The sequence below is a fragment of the Garra rufa genome, unplaced genomic scaffold (assembly GCF_049309525.1).
Source record: "Garra rufa unplaced genomic scaffold, GarRuf1.0 hap1_unplaced_011, whole genome shotgun sequence".
NCBI lineage: Eukaryota > Metazoa > Chordata > Actinopteri > Cypriniformes > Cyprinidae > Garra > Garra rufa.
The window spans coordinates 582,264-606,924 of record NW_027394286.1 but is presented as its reverse complement, the minus strand read 5'-3'; positions in this window follow the sequence as shown (position 1 = coordinate 606,924).

Here is a 24,661-nt window from a genome sequence, read left to right as displayed (position 1 = left end):
TTGCAGGGGGGAGGGGTGAGAGGCAGAGAGGGTGACAGAGTAGAGAGCCATCCTACAGACCATCTTTGAACAAAAAATGCACATATGTATTTTAATTACATAAATATGTCTGATCTTTGAGAGTCTGATATTTTGAGAAAATATAAAGGGTCACTTTGTCTTTCATTGTTCGTATTTTGCAGTTGTTGTTTTTTATTTATTTTTTACTTAACTGTACCATGAACTTGTCCTATTCAGTCACATAGCAAAAGATTTAAAAAAATACAACTTTTTAGCATGATCAATTTATCTTCATTGATAGACAATATTTACATAGTGTTATTTATTGAATATAAAATAATAATAATAAAAAATTATGACAAACTTTGACAACAAAACAAACGTTACTGTTATCTCTTCAAAACATCTGAAAACCATAATTTTAAGATCAGTTATAAATATATATATATTACCCCGTTAAAATACTAAACTTGATTTTTAAAGATATTTTGAAAGAATGAAGAGTTTATAGAGCACTTTATTGTGTATTGCTGTACACCCACATGAACTGTGTTCATGTTCATGTTAATTCACAGTACATAAACTTTATATGAATACTTTTTTTTAGCTTAATATTAATTAACATTAATAAATGCTATTTATTTATTGGTCATGTTAACTAATATAGTTAATTTTAACAAATGAAACTGGATGGCAACATTTTATATTTTGTGTGTATGTGTCTGTGTGTTGATTTTAAAGTGTAACCCTTTCAATTCTGTAAACTTAAAATCCAAACTAGCAGAGGATTACTGTGAATGCATGTGCCAACTGGGCACCGTCTTCCTTATTGATTCTTAGTTATGTAGCACTTAAGAGTGATGTCTTATAACAGGAGTCACCAGCAAAGCAATATCCACACAAAAATTGTACAGATAGGTAACAATGACATTTAAAGCAGAAGTGGTGGATGTAAAGGAAGCAATAATAACATTTTGCTATCATCATGAATCATGTTCTTATCATCATTTGTAGCATATTGGTTCACAGTTGGCATTTATCTGAAGTCCTTGCATTGATTGCATTTAGTTAAATCAACATTATATTTGGTCAGTCTGATCTTGAAGCCTTAGAGATGTTAAATTGTGAAGATCTTGAGTTTTCATTAAAGGGCATGTCCGTGGTGGCCTGACAAAGTTTGATGTTTCTGCATAGACATAGAAGTGGTTATAACTTAGCCTGAAAATGTCTGATCTGCCACAAAATTCACAGGTTTGGTAAGAGTCCTGGCCTGAAGACACCTAAAGACCAATATTCAGATATTATCATAGCGCCACCTGTTGGCAGCAGGATATCTCATATATTTCACTAACTCAAACATGCCAAGGTCAATCTGCACCAAACTTCATATGTTTGATAATAGTGCTGGCCTGAACACATCTACATGCCAATAATCAGTTATAGGCATAGCGCCACCATCTGGCAGCGGCAAGTTTGGCACATTTAAGTGACTTTGACATATTTCTCCTACATTTACTGTATTAAAAGCATACTGCCCACCGTTTGCTGTTTTCCTGAAGCCACCGGTCGGCGGTGAGCCCGGGTGCGAGGGCCCGTTCATCGCTGCTCGCAGCTTTAATTAGGGCCCGAGCACCGATGGTGTGAGGACCCTATTGAATCTGCTCCGTTTATTATTATTATTATTATTATTATTATTATTATTCTTCTTATCCGGAATGAATCGCATTTTTGAGGGCCTAAACATACCCGAAAACTAACGAAACTTTGCACACACATCAGACCTGGCGAAAATGGACGTCTGATATGGGTTGCAGAAGTGGGTGTGGCAAAATGGCTCAATAGCGCCACCTTTACACGTTCCGCGGTGTGCGCATTCAGCTGTGATTATCGTACATGCACAAAAATCGGTACACACATGTAACTCACCAATACCTACAAAAAAGCCTCTTGAGATAAAATCCGAAACCCAACAGGAAGTCGGTTATTATTAATTTTCTCAGCAAAATTTGTGTCATTTTTGCCATTTTCAGGTGTCATACTTGAACGAACTCCTCCTAGAGATTTATTCCGATCAACACCAAATTTGGTGAGTCTAATCTAAAGCCCTTTGTGACGTTAAATTGTGAAGATCTAGAGTTTTCATCGGAGGGCGTGTCCGTGGCGGCCTCGCAAATTTCGATGTTTCGCCATGAAAAAGGAAGTTGCTATAACTTAGGCATAAAATGTCCGATCTGTCCCAAACTTCACATGTGTGATAACACTCCTGACCTGAAGACATCTACATGCCCATATTCAGTTATAGTCATAGCGCCACCTGCAGGCAACAGGAAGTGTCATGCTGTACTCTACAACCAACTCCTCCTAGAGATTTATACAGATCAACACCAAAATCGGTCAGTCTAATATAAAGGCTTTGGCGATGTTAAATTGCGAAGATCTTGAGTTTTCGGTAAAGGGCGTTTCCGTGGCGGCCTGACAAATTTCGAGGTCTCGCCATGGATATAAAACTTGTTATAACTCAGCCATAAAATGTCCGATTTGCCTCAAACTTCACATATTCGATAAGAGTCCTGACCTGAACAAATCTGAAGGCCAATATTCTATTATAATCACAGCGCCACCTGTTGGCAACAGGAAATGACTTGTATCAAACTCCTCCTAGAGATTTAATGATATCAACATTATATTTGGTCATTCTGATCTAGAGGCCTTAGAGATGTTAAATTGCGAAGATCTTGAGTTTTCGTTAAAGGGCGTGTCTGTGGCGGCATGACAAAATTTGATGTTTCGCCATGGACATAGAAGTTGTTATAACTCAGCCATAAAATATCCGATCTGCCTCAAACTTCACAGGTTTGGTAAGAGTCCTGGCCTGAAGACACCTAAAGGCCAATATTCAGATATTATCATAGCGCCACCTGTTGGCAGCAGGATATATCATATCTTTCACTAACTCAATCAAACCAAGGTCAATCTGCACAAAACTTCATATGTTTGATGAAAGTGGTGGCCTGAACACATCTACATGCCAATAATCAGTTATATGCATAGCACCACCAGCTGGCAGCAGGAAATGTGGCACATTTAAGTGACTTTGACATATTTCTCCTATATTTACTGTATTAAAAGCATACTACCCACCATTTGCTGTGTTCCTAAAGCCACCGGTCGGCGGTGAGCCCGTGTGCGAGGGCCCGTTCATCGCTGCTTGCAGCTTTAATTATTATTATTCTTCTTCTCCGGAATGAATCGCATTTTTGAGGGCCTAAACATACCCGAAAACTCATGAAACTTTGCACACACATCAAACCTGGCGAAAATGGATGTCTGATATGGGTTTCAGAGATGGGTGTGGCAAAACGGCTCGATAGCGCCACCTTTACACGTTCCGCGGTGTGCGCTTTCAGCTATGATTCACGTACATGCATGAAAATCGGTACACACATGTAACTCACCAATACCTACAAAAAAGCCTCCTGGGACAAAATCCGAAACCCAACAGGAAGTCGGTTATTATTAATTTTCTTAGCAAAATTTGTGTCATTTTTGCCATTTTCAGGCGTCGTACTTGAACGAACTCCTCCTAGAGATTTACTCCGATCAACAGCAAATTTGGTGAGTCTAATCTAAAGCCCTTTGTGACGTTAAATTGTGAAGATCTAGAGTTTTCATCGGAGGGCGTGTCCGTGGCGGCCTCGCAAATTTCGATGTTTCGCCATGAAAAAGTAAGTTGCTATAACTTAGGCATAAAATGTCTGATCTGTCCCAAACTTCACATGTGTGATAACACTCCTGACCTGATGACATCTACATATCCATATTCAGTTATAGTCATAGCGCCACCTGCTGGCAACAGGAAGTGTCATGCTGTACTCTACAACCAACTCCTCCTAGAGATTTATACAGATCAACACCAAAATCGGTCAGTCTAATATAAAGGCCTTAGTGATGTTAAATTGTGAAGATCTTGAGTTTTCGGTAAAGGGCGTGTCCGTGGCGGCCTGACAAATTTCGAGGTCTCGCCATTGATATAAAACTTGTTATAACTCAGCCATAAAATGTCCGATTTGCCTCAAACTTCACATATTCGATAAGAGTCCTGGCCTGAACACATCTGAAGGCCAATGTTCTATTATAATCACAGCGCCACCTGTTGGCAACAGGAAATGACTTGTATCAAACTCCTCCTAGAGATTTAATGATATCAACATTATATTTGGTCAGTCTGATCTAGAGGCCTTAGAGATGTTAAATTGCGAAGATCTTGAGTTTTCGTTAAAGGGCGTGTCTGTGGCGGCGTGACAAAGTTTGATGTTTCGCCATGGACATAGAAGTTGTTATAACTCAGCCATAAAATGTTCGATCTGCCTCAAACTTCACAGGTTTGGTAAGAGACCTGGCCTGAAGACACCTAAAGGCCAATATTCAGATATTATCATAGCGCCACCTGTTGGCAGCAGGATATATAATATCTTTCACTAACTCAAACATACCAAGGTCAATCTGCACCAAACTTCATATGTTTGATGAAAGTGGTGGCCTGAACACATCTACATGCCAATAATCAGTTATAGGCATAGCGCCACCAGCTGGCAGCAGGAAATTTGGCACATTTAAGTGACTTTGACATATTTCTCATATTTTTACTGTATTAAAAGCATACTACCCACCATTTGCTGTGTTCCTAAAGCCACCGGTCGGCGGTGAGCCCGGGTGCGAGGGCCCGTTCATCGCTGCTTGCAGCTTTAATTAGGGCCCGAGCCCAAAAGGGCGAAGGCCCTATTGTTCTTCTAAGGATTCTTATTTTTTTTTTTTTTTTTTAGGGCCCGAGCCCAAAAGGGCGAAGGCCCTATTGTTCTTCTAAGGGTTCTTATTAGGGCCCGAGCCCAAAAGGGCGAAGGCCCTATTGTTCTTCTAAGGGTTATTATTTTTTTTTTTTTTTTTTTTTTTTTTTTTTTTCTTTTTTTCAACCTTCCGGGCACTTTTGGGGGCCTTAACATACTCAAAAACTCTTGAAAATTTGCACACACGTCGGAATCTGCGGCCATCAGGACGCCAAAGAGGCTGGGACCCGGGCGTGGTTCAGGGCCTCTACAGCGCCCCCTGGAACACAGTTTGAAAACTTGATGTACTGCGCACACATACTTGCATGTATTGATATGAAACTCGGTACACATATAGATCTCACTGAGCCAAACAACTTTTGTACTCTATGTCATGGGCTCCACGCAACAGGAAGTGAGATATTTAGGGCTGTTTAAAAAGCGCATGCTCTGGAATTTAACGTACTCCTCCCAGGAATTCTATAGGATTGTCACCAAACTCGGTCAGCATGATCTCAAGACATTGGGGACGCTAAATTGCGAGGAGATTTTTGATATCTCGAACGGTTTGGCCGTGGCAAGGCGACAAAGTTATGGCGAGAAATGAGAAACAGGAAGTGTCTAATAACTGTTGACCACATTGCCTGATTCTGATGAAACTTCACCAGTTTGTTCGTTGTATGATGCCGATTCCATAAATGCGACTATTATGAGTCAAAGTTATAGCGCCACCAACTGGCAGCAGGAAGTGTGTCATTTTCAAAATGCTTTGATATCAGCCTCTTAATTTTACTCGATTTTCTTTAAACTTCATCAAAATCATGTCAAAACACGGCCGATAAGAATATGTAAAGGGGTCGATGATAAATCGAATGCTGTTGCCATGGCAACATGTCAAACTTTAAAATTAGATTCCTGTCTTTTCGAGGCAGTTAACATGCTTAGAATTTCATGAAACTCAACACACACATCAATATTTATGATAGTTAGACACTGGCAAAAGGTCATAAATGGGCGTGGAGCAGGCACTCTATAGCGCCATCTTTTGACAAAAGTTGGGGGGTTAGTTTTTCCTACAGTCACTAAACTCTGTACATATATTAATCTCATCAATTTGGACAAATTTCTAAATCAAACTCATTAGCTGAGACCAACAGGAAGCCGGCTATTTTGATTTGAATGTGGATTTTTGGAAAAATCAGGCTGTAAACAAATGCACACTACTTCTAAGAACAACCAGCTGTTCACACCAAACTTTTTTAACATGAAGAGAATATTCTGAAGATGTTAAATTGCGACCGGATTTTGGATATCTTGAACGGTGTGGACGTGGTGATTTTTTAAAGATATAGTAAAAAATATTTTTATATCTTTAAATTGCAGCATCCAAACTCTTTAAAACTTTTTTCACACAGAGATCTAATCATTCTGAGCAAGTGCTGGAAATAAAAAATGTATACAAGCTTCTATGAATTAAAGAAAATTAAAAAAAGAACTCATAAACCTGCTGTCACTCTGGTGAATGTCTCTACAGTATGTGTGTGCGTTCAGTCAGGCACAGAGAAGCTCATTATTGCAGGGGGGAGGGGTGAGAGGCAGAGAGGGTGACAGAGTAGAGAGCCATCCTACAGACCATCTTTGAACAAAATGCACATACTGTATGTAGTGTAATTACATAAATATGTCTGATCTTTGAGAGTCTGATATTTTGAGAAAATATAAAGGGTCACTAAGTCTTTCATTGTTCATTTTTTGCAGTTGTTGTTTTTTATTTATTTTTTACTTAACTGTACCATGAACTTGTCCTATTCAGTCACATAGCAAAAGATTTTAAAAAATACAACTTTTTAGCATGATCAATTTATCTTCATTGATAGACAATATTTACATAGTGTTATTTATTGAATATAAAATCATAATAATAAAAAATTAAGACAAACTTTGACAACAAAACAAACGTTACTGTTATCTCTTCAAAACATCTGAAAACCATAATTTTAAGATCAGTTATATATATGTATCACCCCGTTAAAATACTCAACTTGATTTTTAAAGATATTTTGAAAGAATGAAGCGTTTATAGAGCACTTTATTGTGTATTGCTGTACACCCACATGAACTGTGTTCATGTTCATGTTAATTCACAGTACATAAACTTTATATGAATACTTTTTTTAGCTTAATATTAATTAACATTAATAAATGCTATTTATTTATTGGTCATGTTAACTGATATAGTTAATTTTAACAAATGAAACTGGATGGCAACATTTTATATTTTGTGTGTATGTGTCTGTGTGTTGATTTTAAAGTGTAACCCTTTCAATTCTGTAAACTTAAAATCCAAACTAGCAGATGGTTACTGTGAATGCATGTGCCAACTGGGCACCGTCTTCCTTATTGATTCTTAGTTATGACAACAATTGATTTTATACAAAAATATATTATACAAAAATTGTACAGATAGGTAACAATGACATTTAAGCAGAAGTGGTGGATATAAAGGAAGCAATAATAACATTTTGCTATCATCATGAAATACATGTTCTTATTTGTAGCATACTGGTTCACAGTTGGCATCTATCTGAAGTCCTTGCATTGATTGCATTTAATTAAATCAACATTATATTTGGTCAGTCTGATCTTGAGGCCTTAGAGATGTTAAATTGTGAAGATCTTGAGTTTTCATTAAAGGGCATGTCCGTGGTGGCCTGACAAAGTTTGATGTTTCTGCATAGACATAGAAGTGGTTATAACTTAGCCTGAAAATGTCTGATCTGCCACAAAATTCACAGGTTTGGTAAGAGTCCTGGCCTGAAGACACCTAAAGACCAATATTCAGATATTATCATAGCGCCACCTGTTGGCAGCAGGATATCTCATATATTTCACTAACTCAAACACACCAAGGTCAATCTGCACCAAACTTCATATGTTTGATAATAGTGCTGGCCTGAACACATCTACATGTCAATAATCAGTTATAGGCATAACGCCACCAGCTGGCAGCAGCAATTTTGGCACATTTAAATGACTTATGACATATTTTTTCTATATTTACTGTATTAAAAGCATACTGCCCACCGATTGCTGTTTTCCTGAAGCCACCGGTCGGCGGTGAGCCCGGGTGCGAGGGCCCGTTCATCGCTGCTCGCAGCTTTAATTTTTTTTTTTTTTTTTATTTTTTTAAACCTTCTGGGCACTTTTGGGGGCCTTAACATACTCAAAAACTCTTGAAAATTTGCACACACGTCGGAATCTGCGGCCATCAGGACGCCACAGAGGCTGGGACCCGGGCGTGGTTCAGGGCCTCTACAGCGCCCCCTGGAACACAGTTTGAAAACTTGATGTACTGCGCACACATACTTGCACGTATTGATATGAAACTCGGTACACATATAGATCTCACTGAGCCAAACAACTTTTGTACTCTATGTCATGGGCTGAACGCAACAGGAAGTGAGATATTTAGGGCTGTTTAAAAAGCGCATGCTCTGGAATTTAACGTACTCCTCCCAGGGTTTCCAGAGGATTGTCACCAAACTCGGTCAGCATGATCTCAAGACATTGGGGACGCTAAATTGCGAGCAGATTTTTGATATCTCAAACGGTTTGGCCGTGGCAAGGCAACAAAGTTATGGCGAGAAATGAGAAACAGGAAGTGTCTAATTACTGTTGCACACATTGCTTGATTCTTATGAAACTTCACCGGTTTGTTTGTTGTATGATGCCGCTTCCATAAATGTGACTATTATGAGTCAAAGTTATAGCGCCACCAACTGGCAGCAGGAAACGTGTCATTTTCAAAATCCTTTGAAATCAGCCTCTTAATTTTACTTGATTTTCTTCAAACTTCATCAAAATCATGTCAAAACACGGCCGATGAGAATATGTAAAGGGGTCGATGATAAATCAAATGCTGTTGCCATGGCAACGTGTCAAACTTTAAAATTAGATTCCTGTCTTTTCGAGGCAGATAACATGCTTAGAATTTCATGAAACTCAACACACACGTCAATATTAATGATAGTTAGACACTGGCAAAAGGTCATAAATGGGCGTGGAGCAGGCACTCTATAGCGCCATCTTTTGACAAAAGTTGGGGGGTTAGTTTTTCCTACAGTCACCAAACTCTGTACATATATTGTTCTCATCAATCTGGACAACTTTCTAAATCAAACTCATTAGCTAAGACCAACAGGAAGCCGGCTATTTTGATTTGAATGTGGATTTTTGGAAAAATCAGGCTGTAAACAAATTCACACTCCTTCTAAGAAAAATAAGGTATTCACACCAAACTTTTTTAACATGAAGAGAAGATTCTGAAGATGTTAAATTGCGAGCGAATTTGGGATATCTTGAACGGTGTTGACGTGGTGATTTTTTAAAGATGTAGGAAAAAAACATAACCGTAATTTTTTTATATCTTTAAAGTGCAGCATCCAAACTCTTTACAACTTTTTTCACACAGAGATCTTATCATTCTGAGCAAGTGGTGTAAATATCAATTTTATACAAGCTTCTATAAATTAAAGAAAATTAAAAAAAGAAATTAGAAACCTGCTGTCACTCTGCCTGTGCCTGTCTGTGTTCAGTCACCATTGAGTCACTGAAGAGTGACTGAAGGGGGGAGGGGTGTAAGGGAGAGAGACCAGTGGAACATGCTGTTTTGCTTAAGACCATCTTTGAGGAAGATGCACATTGCTGTAGCGTAATCGACATAAATATGTCTGATATTTTGAGAAAATATAAAGGGTCATTAAATCTTTCATTGTTTGTATTTTGCAGTTGTTGTTTTTTATTTATTTTTACTGAACTGTACCATGAACTTGTCCTATTCAGTCACATAGCAAAAGATTAAGAAAAATACAACTTTTAAGCATGAGTGAATAATCTTCATTGTAGACAATATTTTCATAGTGTTATTTATTGAATATAAAATTATAATAATTAAAAATTTCAAGACAAACTTTGACAACAAAACAAACTTTGCTGTTATCTGTTCAAAACATCCGAAAACCATCATTTTAAGATCAGTTATATATATATCGCCCCATTAAAACACTCAACTTGATTTTTAAAGATATTTTGAAAGAATTAAGCGTTTATAGAGCACTTTGTGTATTGCTGTACACCCACATGAACTGTGTTCATGTTCATGTTAATTCACAGTACATAAACTAATTTACCTTTAAACAATATATGAATACTTTTTTTTTAGCTTAATATTAATTAACATTAATAAATGCTATTTAATTATTGTTCATGTTAACTAATATAGTTAATGTTAACAAATGAAACTGGATGGCAACATTTTATATTTTGTGTGTATGTGTCTCTGTGTTGATTTTAAAGTGTAACCCTTTCAATTCAGTAAACTTAAAATCCAAACTAGCAGAGGGTTACTGTGAATGCATTTGCCAACTGTGCACCGTTTTCCTTATTGATTCTTAGTTATGTAGCGCTTAAGAGTGATGTCTTATAACAGGAGTCACCAGCAAAGCAATATCCACATACAAATTGTACAGATAGGTAACGATTTAAGCAGAAGTGGTGAATGTAATGCAAGCAATAATAACATTTTGTTATCATCATGAATTACATGTTCTTATCATCATCATCAGAATATAGTGAAAATGTTCACATTTGGCTCACAGTTGGCATTATCTGAAGTCCTTGCAGGGGATTAGGTTTATAGCAAACTCCTCCTAGACATTTAATGAAATCAATATTATATTTGGTCAGTCTGATCTAGAGGCCTTAGAGATGTTAAATTGTGAAGATCTTGAGTTTCAGTAAAGGGCGTGTCCGTGGCGGCCTGACAAAGTTTGATGTTTTGCCATGGACATAGGTGTAATAACTCAGCCATAAAATGTCTGATCTGCCTCAAACTTCAGAGGTTTGGTAGGAGTCCTGGCCTGAAGACACCTAAAGGCCAATATTCAGATATTATCATAGCGCCACCTGTTGACACCAGGATATATCATATCTTTCACTAACTCAAACATACCAAGGTCAATCTGCACCAAACTTCATATGTTTGATAATAGTGCTGGCCTGAACACATCTACATGCTATTTATAGGCATAGCGCCACCAGCTGCCAATGGGAAGTTTGGCACATTTAAATGACTTATGACATATTTCTCATATATTTACTGTATTAAAAGCATACTGCCCACCGTTTGCTGTTTTCCTAAAGCCACCGGTCGGCGGTGAGCCCGGGTGCGAGGGCCCGTTCATCGCTGCTTGCAGCTTTAATTTTTTTTTTCAACCGTTGGGGCACTTTTGGGGGCCTTAACATACTCAAAAACTCTTGAAAATTTGCACACACGTCGGAATCTGCCGTCGTCCGGACGCCACAGAGGCTGGGACCCGGGCGTGGTTCAGGGCATCTACAGCGCCCCCTGGAACACAGTTTGAAAACTTGATGTACTGCGCACACATACTTGCACGTACTCATATGAAACTCGGTACACATATAGATCTCATCGAGCTGAACAACTTTTGTACTCTATGTCATGGGCTCCACGCAACAGGAAGTGAGATATTTAGGGCTGTTTAAAAAGCGCATGCTCTGGAATTTAACGTACTCCTCCCAGGAATTCCATGGGATTGTCACCAAACTCGGTCAGCATGATCTCAAGACATTGGGGACGCTAAATTGCGAGGAGATTTTTGATATCTCGAACGGTTTGGCCGTGGCAAGGCGACAAAGTTATGGCGAGAAATGAGAAACAGGAAGTGTCTAATAACTGTTGCACACATTGCCTGATTCTGATGGAACTTCACCAGTTTGTTCCTTGTATGATGCCGATTCCATAAATGTGACTATTATGAGTCAAAGTTATAGCGCCACCAACTGGCAGCAGGAAACGTGTCATTTTCAAAATGCTTTGAAATCAGCCTCTTAATTTTACTTGATTTTCTTCAAACTTCATCAAAATAATGTCAAAACACGGCCGATGAGAATATGTAAAGGGGTTGATGATAAATCAAATACCGTTGCCATGGCAACGTGTCAAACTTTAAAATTTGATTCCTGTCTTTTCGAGGCAGATAACATGCTTAGAATTTCATGAAACTCAACACACACATCAATATTAATGATAGTTAGACACTGGCAAAAGGTCATAAATGGGCGTGGAGCAGGCACTCTCTAGCGCCATCTTTTGACAAAAGTTGGGGGGTTAGTTTTTCCTACAGTCACAAAACTCTGTACATATATTGTTCTCATCAATCTGGACAACTTTCTAAATCAAACTCATTAGCTAAGACCAACAGGAAGCCGGCTATTTTGATTTGAATGTGGATTTTTGGAAAAATCAGGCTGTAAACAAATTCACACTCCTTCTAAGAAAAATAAGGTATTCACACCAAACTTTTTTAACATGAAGAGAAGATTCTGAAGATGTTAAATTGCGAGCGGATTTGGGATATCTTGAACGGTGTTGACGTGGTGATTTTTTAAAGATGTAGTAAAAAACATAACCGTAATTTTTTAATATCTTTAAAGTGCAGCATCCAAACTCTTTAAAACTTTTTTCACACAGAGATCTTATCATTCTGAGCAAGTGGTGTAAATATCAATTTTATACAAGCTTCTATGAATGAAAGAAAATTTAAAAAAGAAATTAGAAACCTGCTGTCACTCTGCCTGTGCCTGTCTGTGTTCAGTCACCATTGAGTCACTGAAGAGTGACTGAAGGGGGGAGGGGTGTAAGGGAGAGAGACCAGTGGAACATGCTGTTTTGCTTAAGACCATCTTTGAGGAAGATGCACATTGCTGTAGCGTAATCGACATAAATATGTCTGATATTTTGAGAAAATATAAAGGGTCATTAAATCTTTCATTGTTTGTATTTTGCAGTTGTTGTTTTTTATTTATTTTTACTGAACTGTACCATGAACTTGTCCTATTCAGTCACATAGCAAAAGATTAAGAAAAATACAACTTTTAAGCATGAGTGATTTATCTTCATTGTAGACAATATTTTCATAGTGTTATTTATTGAATATAAAATTATAATAATTAAAAATTTCAAGACAAACTTTGACAACAAAACAAACTTTGCTGTTATCTGTTCAAAACATCCGAAAACCATCATTTGAAGATCAGTTATATATATATATCGCCCCATTAAAACACTCAACTTGATTTTTAAAGATATTTTGAAAGAATTAAGCGTTTATAGAGCACTTTATTGTGTATTGCTGTACACCCACATGAACTGTGTTCATGTTCATGTTAATTCACAGTACATAAACTAAAAGATACTAATTTACCTTTAAACAATATATGAATACTTTTTTTTTTAGCTTAATATTAATTAACATTAATAAATGCTATTTAATTATTGTTCATGTTAACTAATATAGTTAATGTTAACAAATGAAACTGGATGGCAACATTTTATATATTGTGTGTATGTGTCTCTGTGTTGATTTTAAAGTGTAACCCTTTCAATTCAGTAAACTTAAAATCCAAACTAGCAGAGGGTTACTGTGAATGCATTTGCCAACTGTGCACCGTTTTCCTAATTGATTCTTAGTTATGTAGCGCTTAAGAGTGATGTCTTATAACAGGAGTCACCAGCAAAGCAATATCCACATTCAAATTGTACAGATAGGTAACGATTTAAGCAGAAGTGGTGAATGTAATGCAAGCAATAATAACATTTTGTTATCATCATGGATTACATGTTCTTATCATCATCATCATCAGAATATAGGGAAAATGTTCACATTTGGTTCACAGTTGGCATTATCTGAAGTCCTTGCAGGGGATTAGGTTTATAGCAAACTCCTCCTAGACATTTAATGAAATCAACATTATATTTGGTCAGTCTGATCTAGAGGCCTTAGAGATGTTAAATTGTGAAGATCTTGAGTTTTCGTTATAGGGCGTGTCCGTGGCGGCCTGACAAAGTTTGATGTTTCGCCATGGACATAGGTGTAATAACTCAGCCATAAAATGTCTGATCTGCCTCAGACTTCACAGGTTTGGTAAGAGTCCTGGCCTGAAGACACCTAAAGGCCAATATTCAGATATTATCATAGCGCCACCTGTTGACACCAGGATATATCATATCTTTCACTAACTCAAACATACCAAGGTCAATCTGCACCAAACTTCATATGTTTGATAATAGTGCTGGCCTGAACACATCTACATGCCATTTATAGGCATAGCGCCACCAGCTGCCAATGGGAAGTTTGGCACATTTAAATGACTTATGACATATTTCTCATATATTTACTGTATTAAAAGCATACTGCCCACCGTTTGCTGTTTTCCTAAAGCCACCGGTCGACGGTGAGCCCGGGTGCGAGGGCCCGTTCATCGCTGCTCGCAGCTTTAATTAGGGCCCGAGCCCAAAAGGGCGAAGGCCCTATTGTTCTTCTAAGGGTTATTAGGGCCCGAGCACCGATGGTGTGAGGACCCTATTGGATCTGCTTCGTTTATTATTATTATTATTAGGGCCCGAGCACCGATGGTGTGAGGACCCTATTGAATCTGCTCCGTTTATTATTATTATTATTATTATTATTATTCTTCTTCTCCAAAATGAATCGCATTTTAGAGGACCTAAACATTCCCGAAAACTCACAAAACTTTGCACACACATCAAACCTGGCGAAAATTTACGTCTGATTTGGGTTTCAGAAGTGGGTGTGGCAAAATGGCTCGACAGCGCCACCTTTAGACGTTCAGCGGTGTGCGCTTTCAGCTGTGATTCACGTACATGCACGCAAATCGGTACACACATGTAACTCACCAATACCTACAAAAAAGCCTCCTGGGACAAAATCCGAAACCCAACAGGAAGTCGGTTATTATTAATTTTCTTAGCAAAATTTGTGTCATTTTTGCCATTTTCAGGCGTCATACTTGAACGAACTCCTCCTAGAGATTTATTCGGATCAACACCAAATTTGGTGAGTCTAATCTAAAGCCCTTTGTGACCTTAAATTGCGAAGATCTAGAGTTTTCATCAGAGGGCGTGTCCGTGGCGGCCTCGCAAATTTCGATGTTTCGCCATGAAAAAGGAAGTTGCTATAACTCAGGCATAAAATGCCCGATCTGCCCCAAACTTCACATGTGTGATAACACTCCTGACCTGAAGACATTTACATGCCCATATTCAGTTTTACTCATAGCGCCACCTGCAGGCACCAGGAAGTGTCATGCTGTACTCTGCAACAAATTCCTCCTGGAGATTTAATCAGATCAACACCAAAATCGGTCAGTCTAATAAAAAGGCTTTAGCGATGTTAAATTGCGAAGATCTTGAGTTTTCGTTGAAGGGCGTGTCCGTGGCGGCCTGGCAAATTTCGTGGTCTCGCCATGGATATAAATCTTGTTATAACTCAGCCATAAAATGTCCGATTTGCCTCAAACTTCACATGTTCGATAAGAGTCCTGGCCTGAACCAATCTGAAGGCCTATATTCTATTATAATCACAGCGCCACCTGTTGGCAACAGGAAATGACTTGTACCAAACTCCTCCTAGAGATTTAATGATATCAACATTATATTTGGTCAGTCTGATCTCGAGGCCTTAAAGATGTTAAATTGTGAAGATCTTGAGTTTTCGTTAAAGGGCGTGTCCGTGGCGGCCTGACAAAGTTTGATGTTTCGCCATGGACATAAAAGTTGTTATAACTCAGCCATAAAATGTCCGATCTGCCTCAAACTTCACATGTTCGGTAAGAGTCCTGGCCTGAAGACATCTAAAGGCCAATATAAAGATATTATTATAGTGCCACCTATTGGCAGCAGGATATATCATATATTGCACTAACTCACACATACCAAGGTCAATCTGCACCAAACTTCATATGTTTGATGAAAGTGCTGGCCTGAACACATCTACATGCCAATAATCAGTTATAGGCATAGCGCCACCAGCTGGCAGCAGGAAGTTTGGCATATTTAAGTGACTTTGATCTATTTTTCCTACATTTACTGTATTAAAAGCATACTGCCCACCGTTTGCTGTGTTCCTAAAGCCACCGGTCGGCGGTGAGCCCGTGTGCGAGGGCCCGTTCATCGCTGCTTGCAGCTTTAATTATTATTATTATTATTATTATTATTATTATTCTTCTCCAAAATGAATCGCATTTTTGAGGGCTTAGACATACCCGAAAACTCATGAAACTTTGCACACACATCAGACCTGGCGAAAATTTACGTCTGATATGGTTTGCAGAAGTGGGTGTGGCAAAATGGCTCGACAGCGCCACCTTTACACGTTCCGCGGTGTGCGCATTCAGCTGTGATTCACGTACATGCACCGAAATCGGTAAACACATGTAACACACCAATACCTACAAAAAAGCCTCTTGGAGCAAAATTTGACACCCAACAGGAAGTCGGTTATTTTTAATTTTCTCAGCAAATTTTGTGTCATTTTTGCCATTTTCAGGCCTCGTACTTGAACGAACTCCTCCTAGAGATTTATTCGGATTAACGCCAAATTTGCTGAGTCTAATCTAAAGCCCTTTGTGATGGTAAATTGTGAAGATCTAGAGTTTTCATCGGAGGGCGTGTCCGTGGCGGCCTCGCAAATTTCGATGTTTCGCCATGAAAAAGGAAGTTGCTATAACTCAGGCATACAATATCCGATCTGTCCCAAACTTCACATGTGTGATAACACTCCTGACCTGAAGACATCTACATGCCCATATTCAGTTATGTCATAGCGCCACCTGCTGGCAACAGGAAGTGTCATGCTGTACTCTACATCAAACTCCTCCTAGAGATTTATACAGATCAACACTAAAATCGGTCAGTCTAATAAAAAGGCTTTAGTGATGTTAAATTGCGAAGATCTTGAGTTTTCGTTGAAGGGCGTGTCCGTGGCGGCCTGACACATTTCGAGGTCTCGCCATGGATATAAAACTTGTTATAACTCAGCCATAAAATGTCCGATTTGCCTCAAACTTCACATGTTCGATTAAAGTCCTGGCCTGAACACATCTGAAGGCCAATATTCTATTATAATCACAGCGCCACCTGTTGGCAACAGGAAATGACTTGTATCAAACTCCTCCTAGAGATTTAATGATATCAACATTATATTTGCTCAGTCTGATCTAGAGGCCTTAAAGAAGTTAAATTGCGAAGATCTTGAGTTTTCGTTAAAGGGCATGTCTGTGGCTGCATGACAAAGTTTGATGTTTCGCCATGGACATAGAAGTTGTTATAACTCAGCCATAAAATGTCCGATCTGCCTCAAACTTCACAGGTTTGGTAAGAGTCCTGGCCTGAAGACACCTAAAGACCAATATTCAGATATTATCATAGCGCCACCTGTTGGCAGCAGGATATATCATATCTTTCACTAACTCAAAAATACCAAGGTCAATCTGCACCAAACTTCATATGTTTGATGAAAGTGGTGGCCTGAACACATCTACATGTCAATAATCAGTTATAGGCATAGCGCCACCAGCTGGCAGCAGGAAATTTGGCACATTTAAGTGACTTTGACATATTTATCCTATTTTTACTGTATTAAAAGCATACTACCCACCATTTGCTGTGTTCCTAAAGCCACCGGTCGGCGGTGAGCCCGTGTGCGAGGGCCCGTTCATCGCTGCTTGCAGCTTTAATTATTATTATTTTTTATTTATTTTTTTTTTTTTTCAACCTTCCGGGCACTTTTGGGGGCCTTAACATACTCAAAAACTCTTGAAAATTTGCACACCCGTCGGAATCTGCGGCCATCAGGACGCCAAAGAGGCTGGGACCCGGGCGTGGTTCAGGGCCTCTACAGCGCCCCCTGGAACACAGTTTGAAAACTTGATGTACTGCGCACACATACTTGCATGTATTGATATGAAACTCGGTACACATATAGATCTCACTGAGCCAAACAACTTTTGTACTCTATGTCACGGGCTCCACGCAACAGGAAGTGAGATATTTAGGGCTGTTTAAAAAGCGCATGCTCTGGAATTTAACGTACTCCTCCCAGGAATTCCATGGGATTGTCACCAAACTCGGTCAGCATGATCTCAAGACATTGGGGACGCTAAATTGCGAGGAGATTTTTGATATCTCGAACGGTTTGGCCGTGGCAAGGCGACAAAGTTATGGCGAGAAATGAGAAACAGGAAGTGTCTAATAACTGTTGACCACATTGCCTGATTCTGATGAAACTTCACCAGTTTGTTCGTTGTATGATGCCGATTCCATAAATGTGACTATTATGAGTCAAAGTTATAGCGCCACCAACTGGCAGCAGGAAGTGTGTCATTTTCAAAATGCTTTGATATCAGCCTCTTAATTTTACTCGATTTTCTTTAAACTTCATCAAAATCATGTCAAAACACGGCCGATAAGAATATGTAAAGGGGTCGATGATAAATCAAATGCTGTTGCCATGGCAACATGTCAAACTTTAAAATTAGATTCCTGTCTTTTCGAGGCAGTTAACATGCTTAGAATTTCATGAAACTCAACACACACATCAATATTTATGATAGTTAGACACTGGCAAAAGGTCATAAATGGGCGTGGAGCAGGCACTCTATAGCGCCATCTTTTGACAAAAGTTGGGGGGTTAGTTTTTCCTACAGTCACTAAACTCTGTACATATATTAATCTCATCAATTTGGACAACTTTCTAAATCAAACTCATTAGCTGAGACCAACAGGAAGCCGGCTATTTTGATTTGAATGTGGATTTTTGGAAAAATCAGGCTGTAAACAAATGCACACTACTTCTAAGAACAACCAGCTGTTCACACCAAACTTTTTTAACATGAAGAGAATATTCTGAAGATGTTAAATTGCGAGCGGATTTTGGATATCTTGAACGGTGTGGACGTGGTGATTTTTTAAAGATATAGTAAAAAATATTTTTATATCTTTAAAGTGCAGCATCCAAACTCTTTAAAACTTTTTTCACACATAGATCTAATCATTCTGAGCAAGTGCTGGAAATAAAAAATGTATACAAGCTTCTATGAATTAAAGAAAATTTAAAAAAAGAACTCAGAAACCTGCTGTCACTCTGGTGAATGTCTCTACTGTATGTATGTGCGTTCAGTCAGGCACAGAGAAGCTCATTATTGCAGGGGGGAGGGGTGAGAGGCAGAGAGGGTGACAGAGTAGAGAGCCATCCTACAGACCATCTTTGAACAAAATGCACATACTGTATGTAGTGTAATTACATAAATATGTCTGATCTTTGAGAGTCTGATATTTTGAGAAAATATAAAGGGTCACTAAGTCTTTCATTGTTCATTTTTTGCAGTTGTTGTTTTTTATTTATTTTTTACTTAACTGTACCATGAACTTGTCCTATTCAGTCACATAGCAAAAGATTTTAAAAAATACAACTTTTTAGCATGATCAATTTATCTTCATTGATAGACAATATTTACATAGTGTTATTTATTGAATATAAAATCATAATAATAAAAAATTAAGACAAACTTTGACAACAAAACAAACGTTACTGTTATCTCTTCAAAACATCTGAAAACCATAATTTTAAGATCAGTTATATATATGTATCACCCCGTTAAAATACTCAACTTGATTTTTAAAGATATTTTGAAAGAATGAAGCGTTTATAGAGCACTTTATTGTGTATTGCTGTACACCCACATGAACTGTGTTCATGTTCATGTTAATTCACAGTACATAAACTTTATATGAATACTTTTTTTAGCTTAATATTAATTAACATTAATAAATGCTATTTATTTATTGGTCATGTTAACTGATATAGTTAATTTTAACAAATGAAACTGGATGGCAACATTTTATATTTTGTGTGTATGTGTCTGTGTGTTGATTTTAAAGTGTAACCCTTTCAATTCTGTAAACTTAAAATCCAAACTAGCAGATGGTTACTGTGAATGCATGTGCCAACTGGGCACCGTCTTCCTTATTGATTCTTAGTTATGACAACAATTGATTTTATACAAAAATATATTATACAAAAATTGTACAGATAGGTAACAATGACATTTAAGCAGAAGTGGTGGATATAAAGGAAGCAATAATAACATTTTGCTATCATCATGAATTACATGTTCTTATTTGTAGCATACTGGTTCACAGTTGGCATCTATCTGAAGTCCTTGCATTGATTGCATTTAATTAAATCAACATTATATTTGGTCAGTCTGATCTTGAGGCCTTAGAGATGTTAAATTGTGAAGATCTTGAGTTTTCATTAAAGGGCATGTCCGTGGTGGCCTGACAAAGTTTGATGTTTCTGCATAGACATAGAAGTGGTTATAACTTAGCCTGAAAATGTCTGATCTGCCACAAAATTCACAGGTTTGGTAAGAGTCCTGGCCTGAAGACACCTAAAGACCAATATTCAGATATTATCATAGCGCCACCTGTTGGCAGCAGGATATCTCATATATTTCACTAACTCAAACATACCAAGGTCAATCTGCACCAAACCTCATATGTTTGATAATAGTGCTGGCCTGAACACATCTACATGTCAATAATCAGTTATAGGCATAGCGCCACCAGCTGGCAGCAGCAATTTTGGCACATTTAAATGACTTATGACATATTTTTTCTATATTTACTGTATTAAAAGCATACTGCCCACCGATTGCTGTTTTCCTGAAGCCACCGGTCGGCGGTGAGCCCGGGTGCGAGGGCCCGTTCATCGCTGCTCGCAGCTTTAATTAGGGCCCGAGCACCGATGGTGTGAGGACCCTATTGAATCTGCTCCGTTTATTATTATTATTATTATTATTATTATTATTATTATTATTATTATTATTATTCTTCTCCAAAATGAATCGCATTTTTGAGGGCTTAGACATACCTGAAAACTCATGAAACTTTGCACACACATCAAACCTGGCGAAAATTTACGTCTGATATGGGTTTCAGAAGTGGGTGTGGCAAAATGGCTCGACAGCGCCACCTTTAGACGTTCAGCGGTGTGCGCTTTCAGCTGTGATTCACGTACATGCACGGAAATCGGTACACACATGTGACACACCAATACCTACAAAAAAGCCTCTTGGAGCAAAATCCGGAACCCAACAGGAAGTCGGTTAATATTAATATTCTCAACAAAATTTGTGTCATTTTTGCCATTTTCAGGCGTCGTACTTGAACGAACTCCTCCTAGAGATTTATTCGGATCAACGCCAAATTTGCAGAGTCTAGTCTAAAGCCCTTTGTGACGTTAAATTGTGAAGATCTAGAGTTTTCATCGGAGGGCGTGTCCATGGCGGCCTCGCAAATTTCGATGTTTCGCCATGAAAAAGGAAGTTGCTATAACTCAGACATACAATGTCCGATCTGTCCCAAACTTCTCATGTGTGATAACACTCCTGACCTGATTACATCTACATGCCCATATTCAGTTTTACTCATAGCGCCACCTGCTGGCAACAGGAAGTGTCATGCTGTACTCTGCAACAAACTCCTCCAAGAGATTTAATCAGATCAACACCAAAATCGGTCAGTCTAATAAAAAGGCTTTAGTGATGTTAAATTGCGAAGATCTTGAGTTTTCGTTGAAGGGCGTGTCCGTGGCGGCCTGACAAATTTCGAGGTCTCGCCATGGATATAAAACTTGTTTTAACTCAGCCATAAAATGTCCGATTTGCCTCAAACTTCACATGTTCGATAAGAGTCCTGGCCTGAAAACATCTGAAGTCCAATATTGTATTATAATCACAGCGCCACCTGTTGGCAACAGGAAATGACTTGTAGCAAACTCTTCCTAGAGATTTAATGATATCAACATTATATTTGGTCAGTCTGATCTAGAGGCCTTAGAGATGTTAAATTGCGAAGATCTTGAGTTTTCGTTAAAGGGCGTGTCCGCGGCGGCGTGACAAAGTTTGATGTTTCGCCATGGACATAGAAGTTGTTATAACTCAGCCATAAAATGTCCGATCTGCCTCAAACTTCACAGGTTTGGTAAGAGTCCTGGCCTGAAGACACCTAAAGGCCAATATTCAGATATTATCATAGCGCCACCTGTTGGCAGCAGGATATATCATATCTTTCACTAACTCAAACATACCAAGGTCAATCTGCACCAAACTTCATATGTTTGATGAAAGTGCTGGCCTGAACACATCTACATGCCAATAATCAGTTATAGGCATAGCGCCACCAGCTGGCAGCAGGAAATTTGGCACATTTAAGTGACTTTGACATATTTCTCCTATTTTTACTGTATTAAAAGCATACTGCCCACCATTTGCTGTGTTCCTAAAGCCACCGGTCGGCGGTGAGCCCGTGTGCGAGGGCCCGTTCATCGCTGCTTGCAGCTTTAATTATTATTATTATTATTATTCTTCTCCAAAATGAATCGCATTTTTGAGGGCTTAGACATACCCGAAAACTCATGAAACTTCGCACACACATCAGACCTGGCGAAAATTTACGTCTGATATGGGTTGCAGAAGTGGGTGTGGCAAAACGGCTCGACAGCGCCACCTTTACACGTTCCGCGGTGTGCGCATTCAACTGTGATTCACGTACATGCACGAAAATAGGTACACAGATGTAACACACCAATACCTACAAAAAAGCCTCTTGGAGCAAAATTTGACACCCAACAGGAAGTCGGTTATTTTTAATTTTCTCAGCAAAATTTGTGTCATTTTTGCCATTTTCAGGCCTCGTACTTGAACGAACTCCTCCTAGAGATTTATTCGGATCAACGGCAAATTTGGTGAGTCTAATCTAAAGCCCTTTGTGACGTTAAATTGCGAAGATCTAGAGTTTTCATCGGAGGGCGTGTCCGTGGCGGCCTGGCAAATTTCGATGCTTCGCCATGAAAAAGGAAGTTGCTATAACTCAGGCATAAAATGCCCGATCTGCCCCAAACTTCACATGTGTGATAACACTCCTGACCTGATGACATCTACATGTCCATATTCTGTTTTACTCATAGCGCCACCTGCTGGCACCAGGAAGTGTCATGCTGTACTCTGCAACAAACTCCTCCAAAAGATTTAATCAGATCAACACCAAAATCGGTCAGTCTAATATAAAGGCCTTAATGATGTTAAATAGCGAAGATCTTGAGTTTTCGTTGAAGGGTGTGTCCGTGGCGACCTGGCAAATTTCGTGGTCTCGCCATGGATATAAAACTTGTTATAACTCAGCCATAAAATGTCCGATTTGCCTCAAACTTCACATGTTCGATAAGAGTCCTGGCCTGAACCAATCTGAAGGCCTATATTCTATTATAATCACAGCGCCACCTGTTGGCAATAGGAAATGACTTGTACCAAACTCCTCCTAGAGATTTAATGATATCAACATTATATTTGGTCAGTCTGATCTCGAGGCCTTAGAGATGTTAAATTGTGAAGATCTTGAGTTTTCGTTAAAGGGCGTGTCCATGGCGGCCTGACAAAGTTTGATGTTTCGCCATGGACATAAAAGTTGTTATAACTCAGCCATAAAATGTCCGATCTGCCTCAAACTTCACATGTTTGGTAAAAGTCCTGGCCTGAAGACATCTAAAGGCCAATATACAGATATTATTATAGCGCCACCTATTGGCAGCAGGATATATCATATCTTGCACTAACTCACACATACCAAGGTCAATCTGCACCAAACTTCATATGTTTGATCAAAGTGCTGGCCTGAACACATCTACATGCCAATAATCAGTTATAGGCATAGCGCCACCAGCTGGCAGCAGGAAGTTTGGCACATTTAAGTGACTTTGATCTATTTTTCCTACATTTACTGTATTAAAAGCATACTGCCCACCGTTTGCTGTGTTCCTAAAGCCACCGGTCGGCGGTGAGCCCGTGTGCGAGGGCCCGTTCATCGCTGCTTGCAGCTTTAATTATTATTATTATTATTTTTTTTTTTTTTTCAATGTTTTGGGGGATTTCGGGGGCCTTAACATACACGAAAACTCTTGAAACTTTGCACACACATTGGAACCTGCGGCCATCAGGGCCGGACAGACTTTGACATGGGGGGGTCACCTGGGGGGGGCATGGCACAGCGTTAAAAATTGTGACTTTTGAAGGGCTCTGGAACGCACAACGGTTGACCTACAGTCACCAAAATTCATACACATATAGACCTCATCGGGCCGAACAAATTTCACACTCATAGTCCATGCTTCGCCAAACAGGAAGTCGGCTATTCAGGGATGTCTAAAAAGTGCATGCAATGGAATTTGAAATACTCCTACTAGGCCTTTCCACCGATGGCCACCAAACTCGGTCAGCATGATCTCAAGACATTGGGGACGCAAAATTGCCAGGGGATTTTTGATATCTCGAACGGTTTGACCGTGACGGGGCGACAAATTTATGGCGAGAAATGAGAAACAGGAAGTGCCTAATAACTTTGACATACTTTGTCTGATTTTGACCAAACTTCAGCAGTTTGTTCATCGTCTGATGCCGATCACAGAGATGTGACTATTATGAATCAAAGTTATAGCGCCACCAACTGGCAGCAGAAAGCGTGACGTTTTTGAAACGCTTTAAACTCAGCCTCTTAATTTTACTCAATTTGCTTCAAACTTCATCCCAATAATGTCAAAACACGACCGATAAGAATCTGTGAAGGGCGTTATCCATAACTTTTATCATGTTGCCATGGCAACGTGTCAAACTTTAACTTTAGTTTTTTGTGTTTTTGAGCCACTTAAAATGCTTAGAATTTCATGAAACTCAACACACACATCTGTATTAATGACAGTTAAACACTGATAAAAGCCCATAAATGGGCGTGGAGCAGGCGCTCCATAGCGCCACCTTTTGACAAAAGTTGGGGGGTTACTTTGTCCTACAGTCACCAAACTCGGTACATATATTGGACTCATCAAGCCGGACAACTTTCT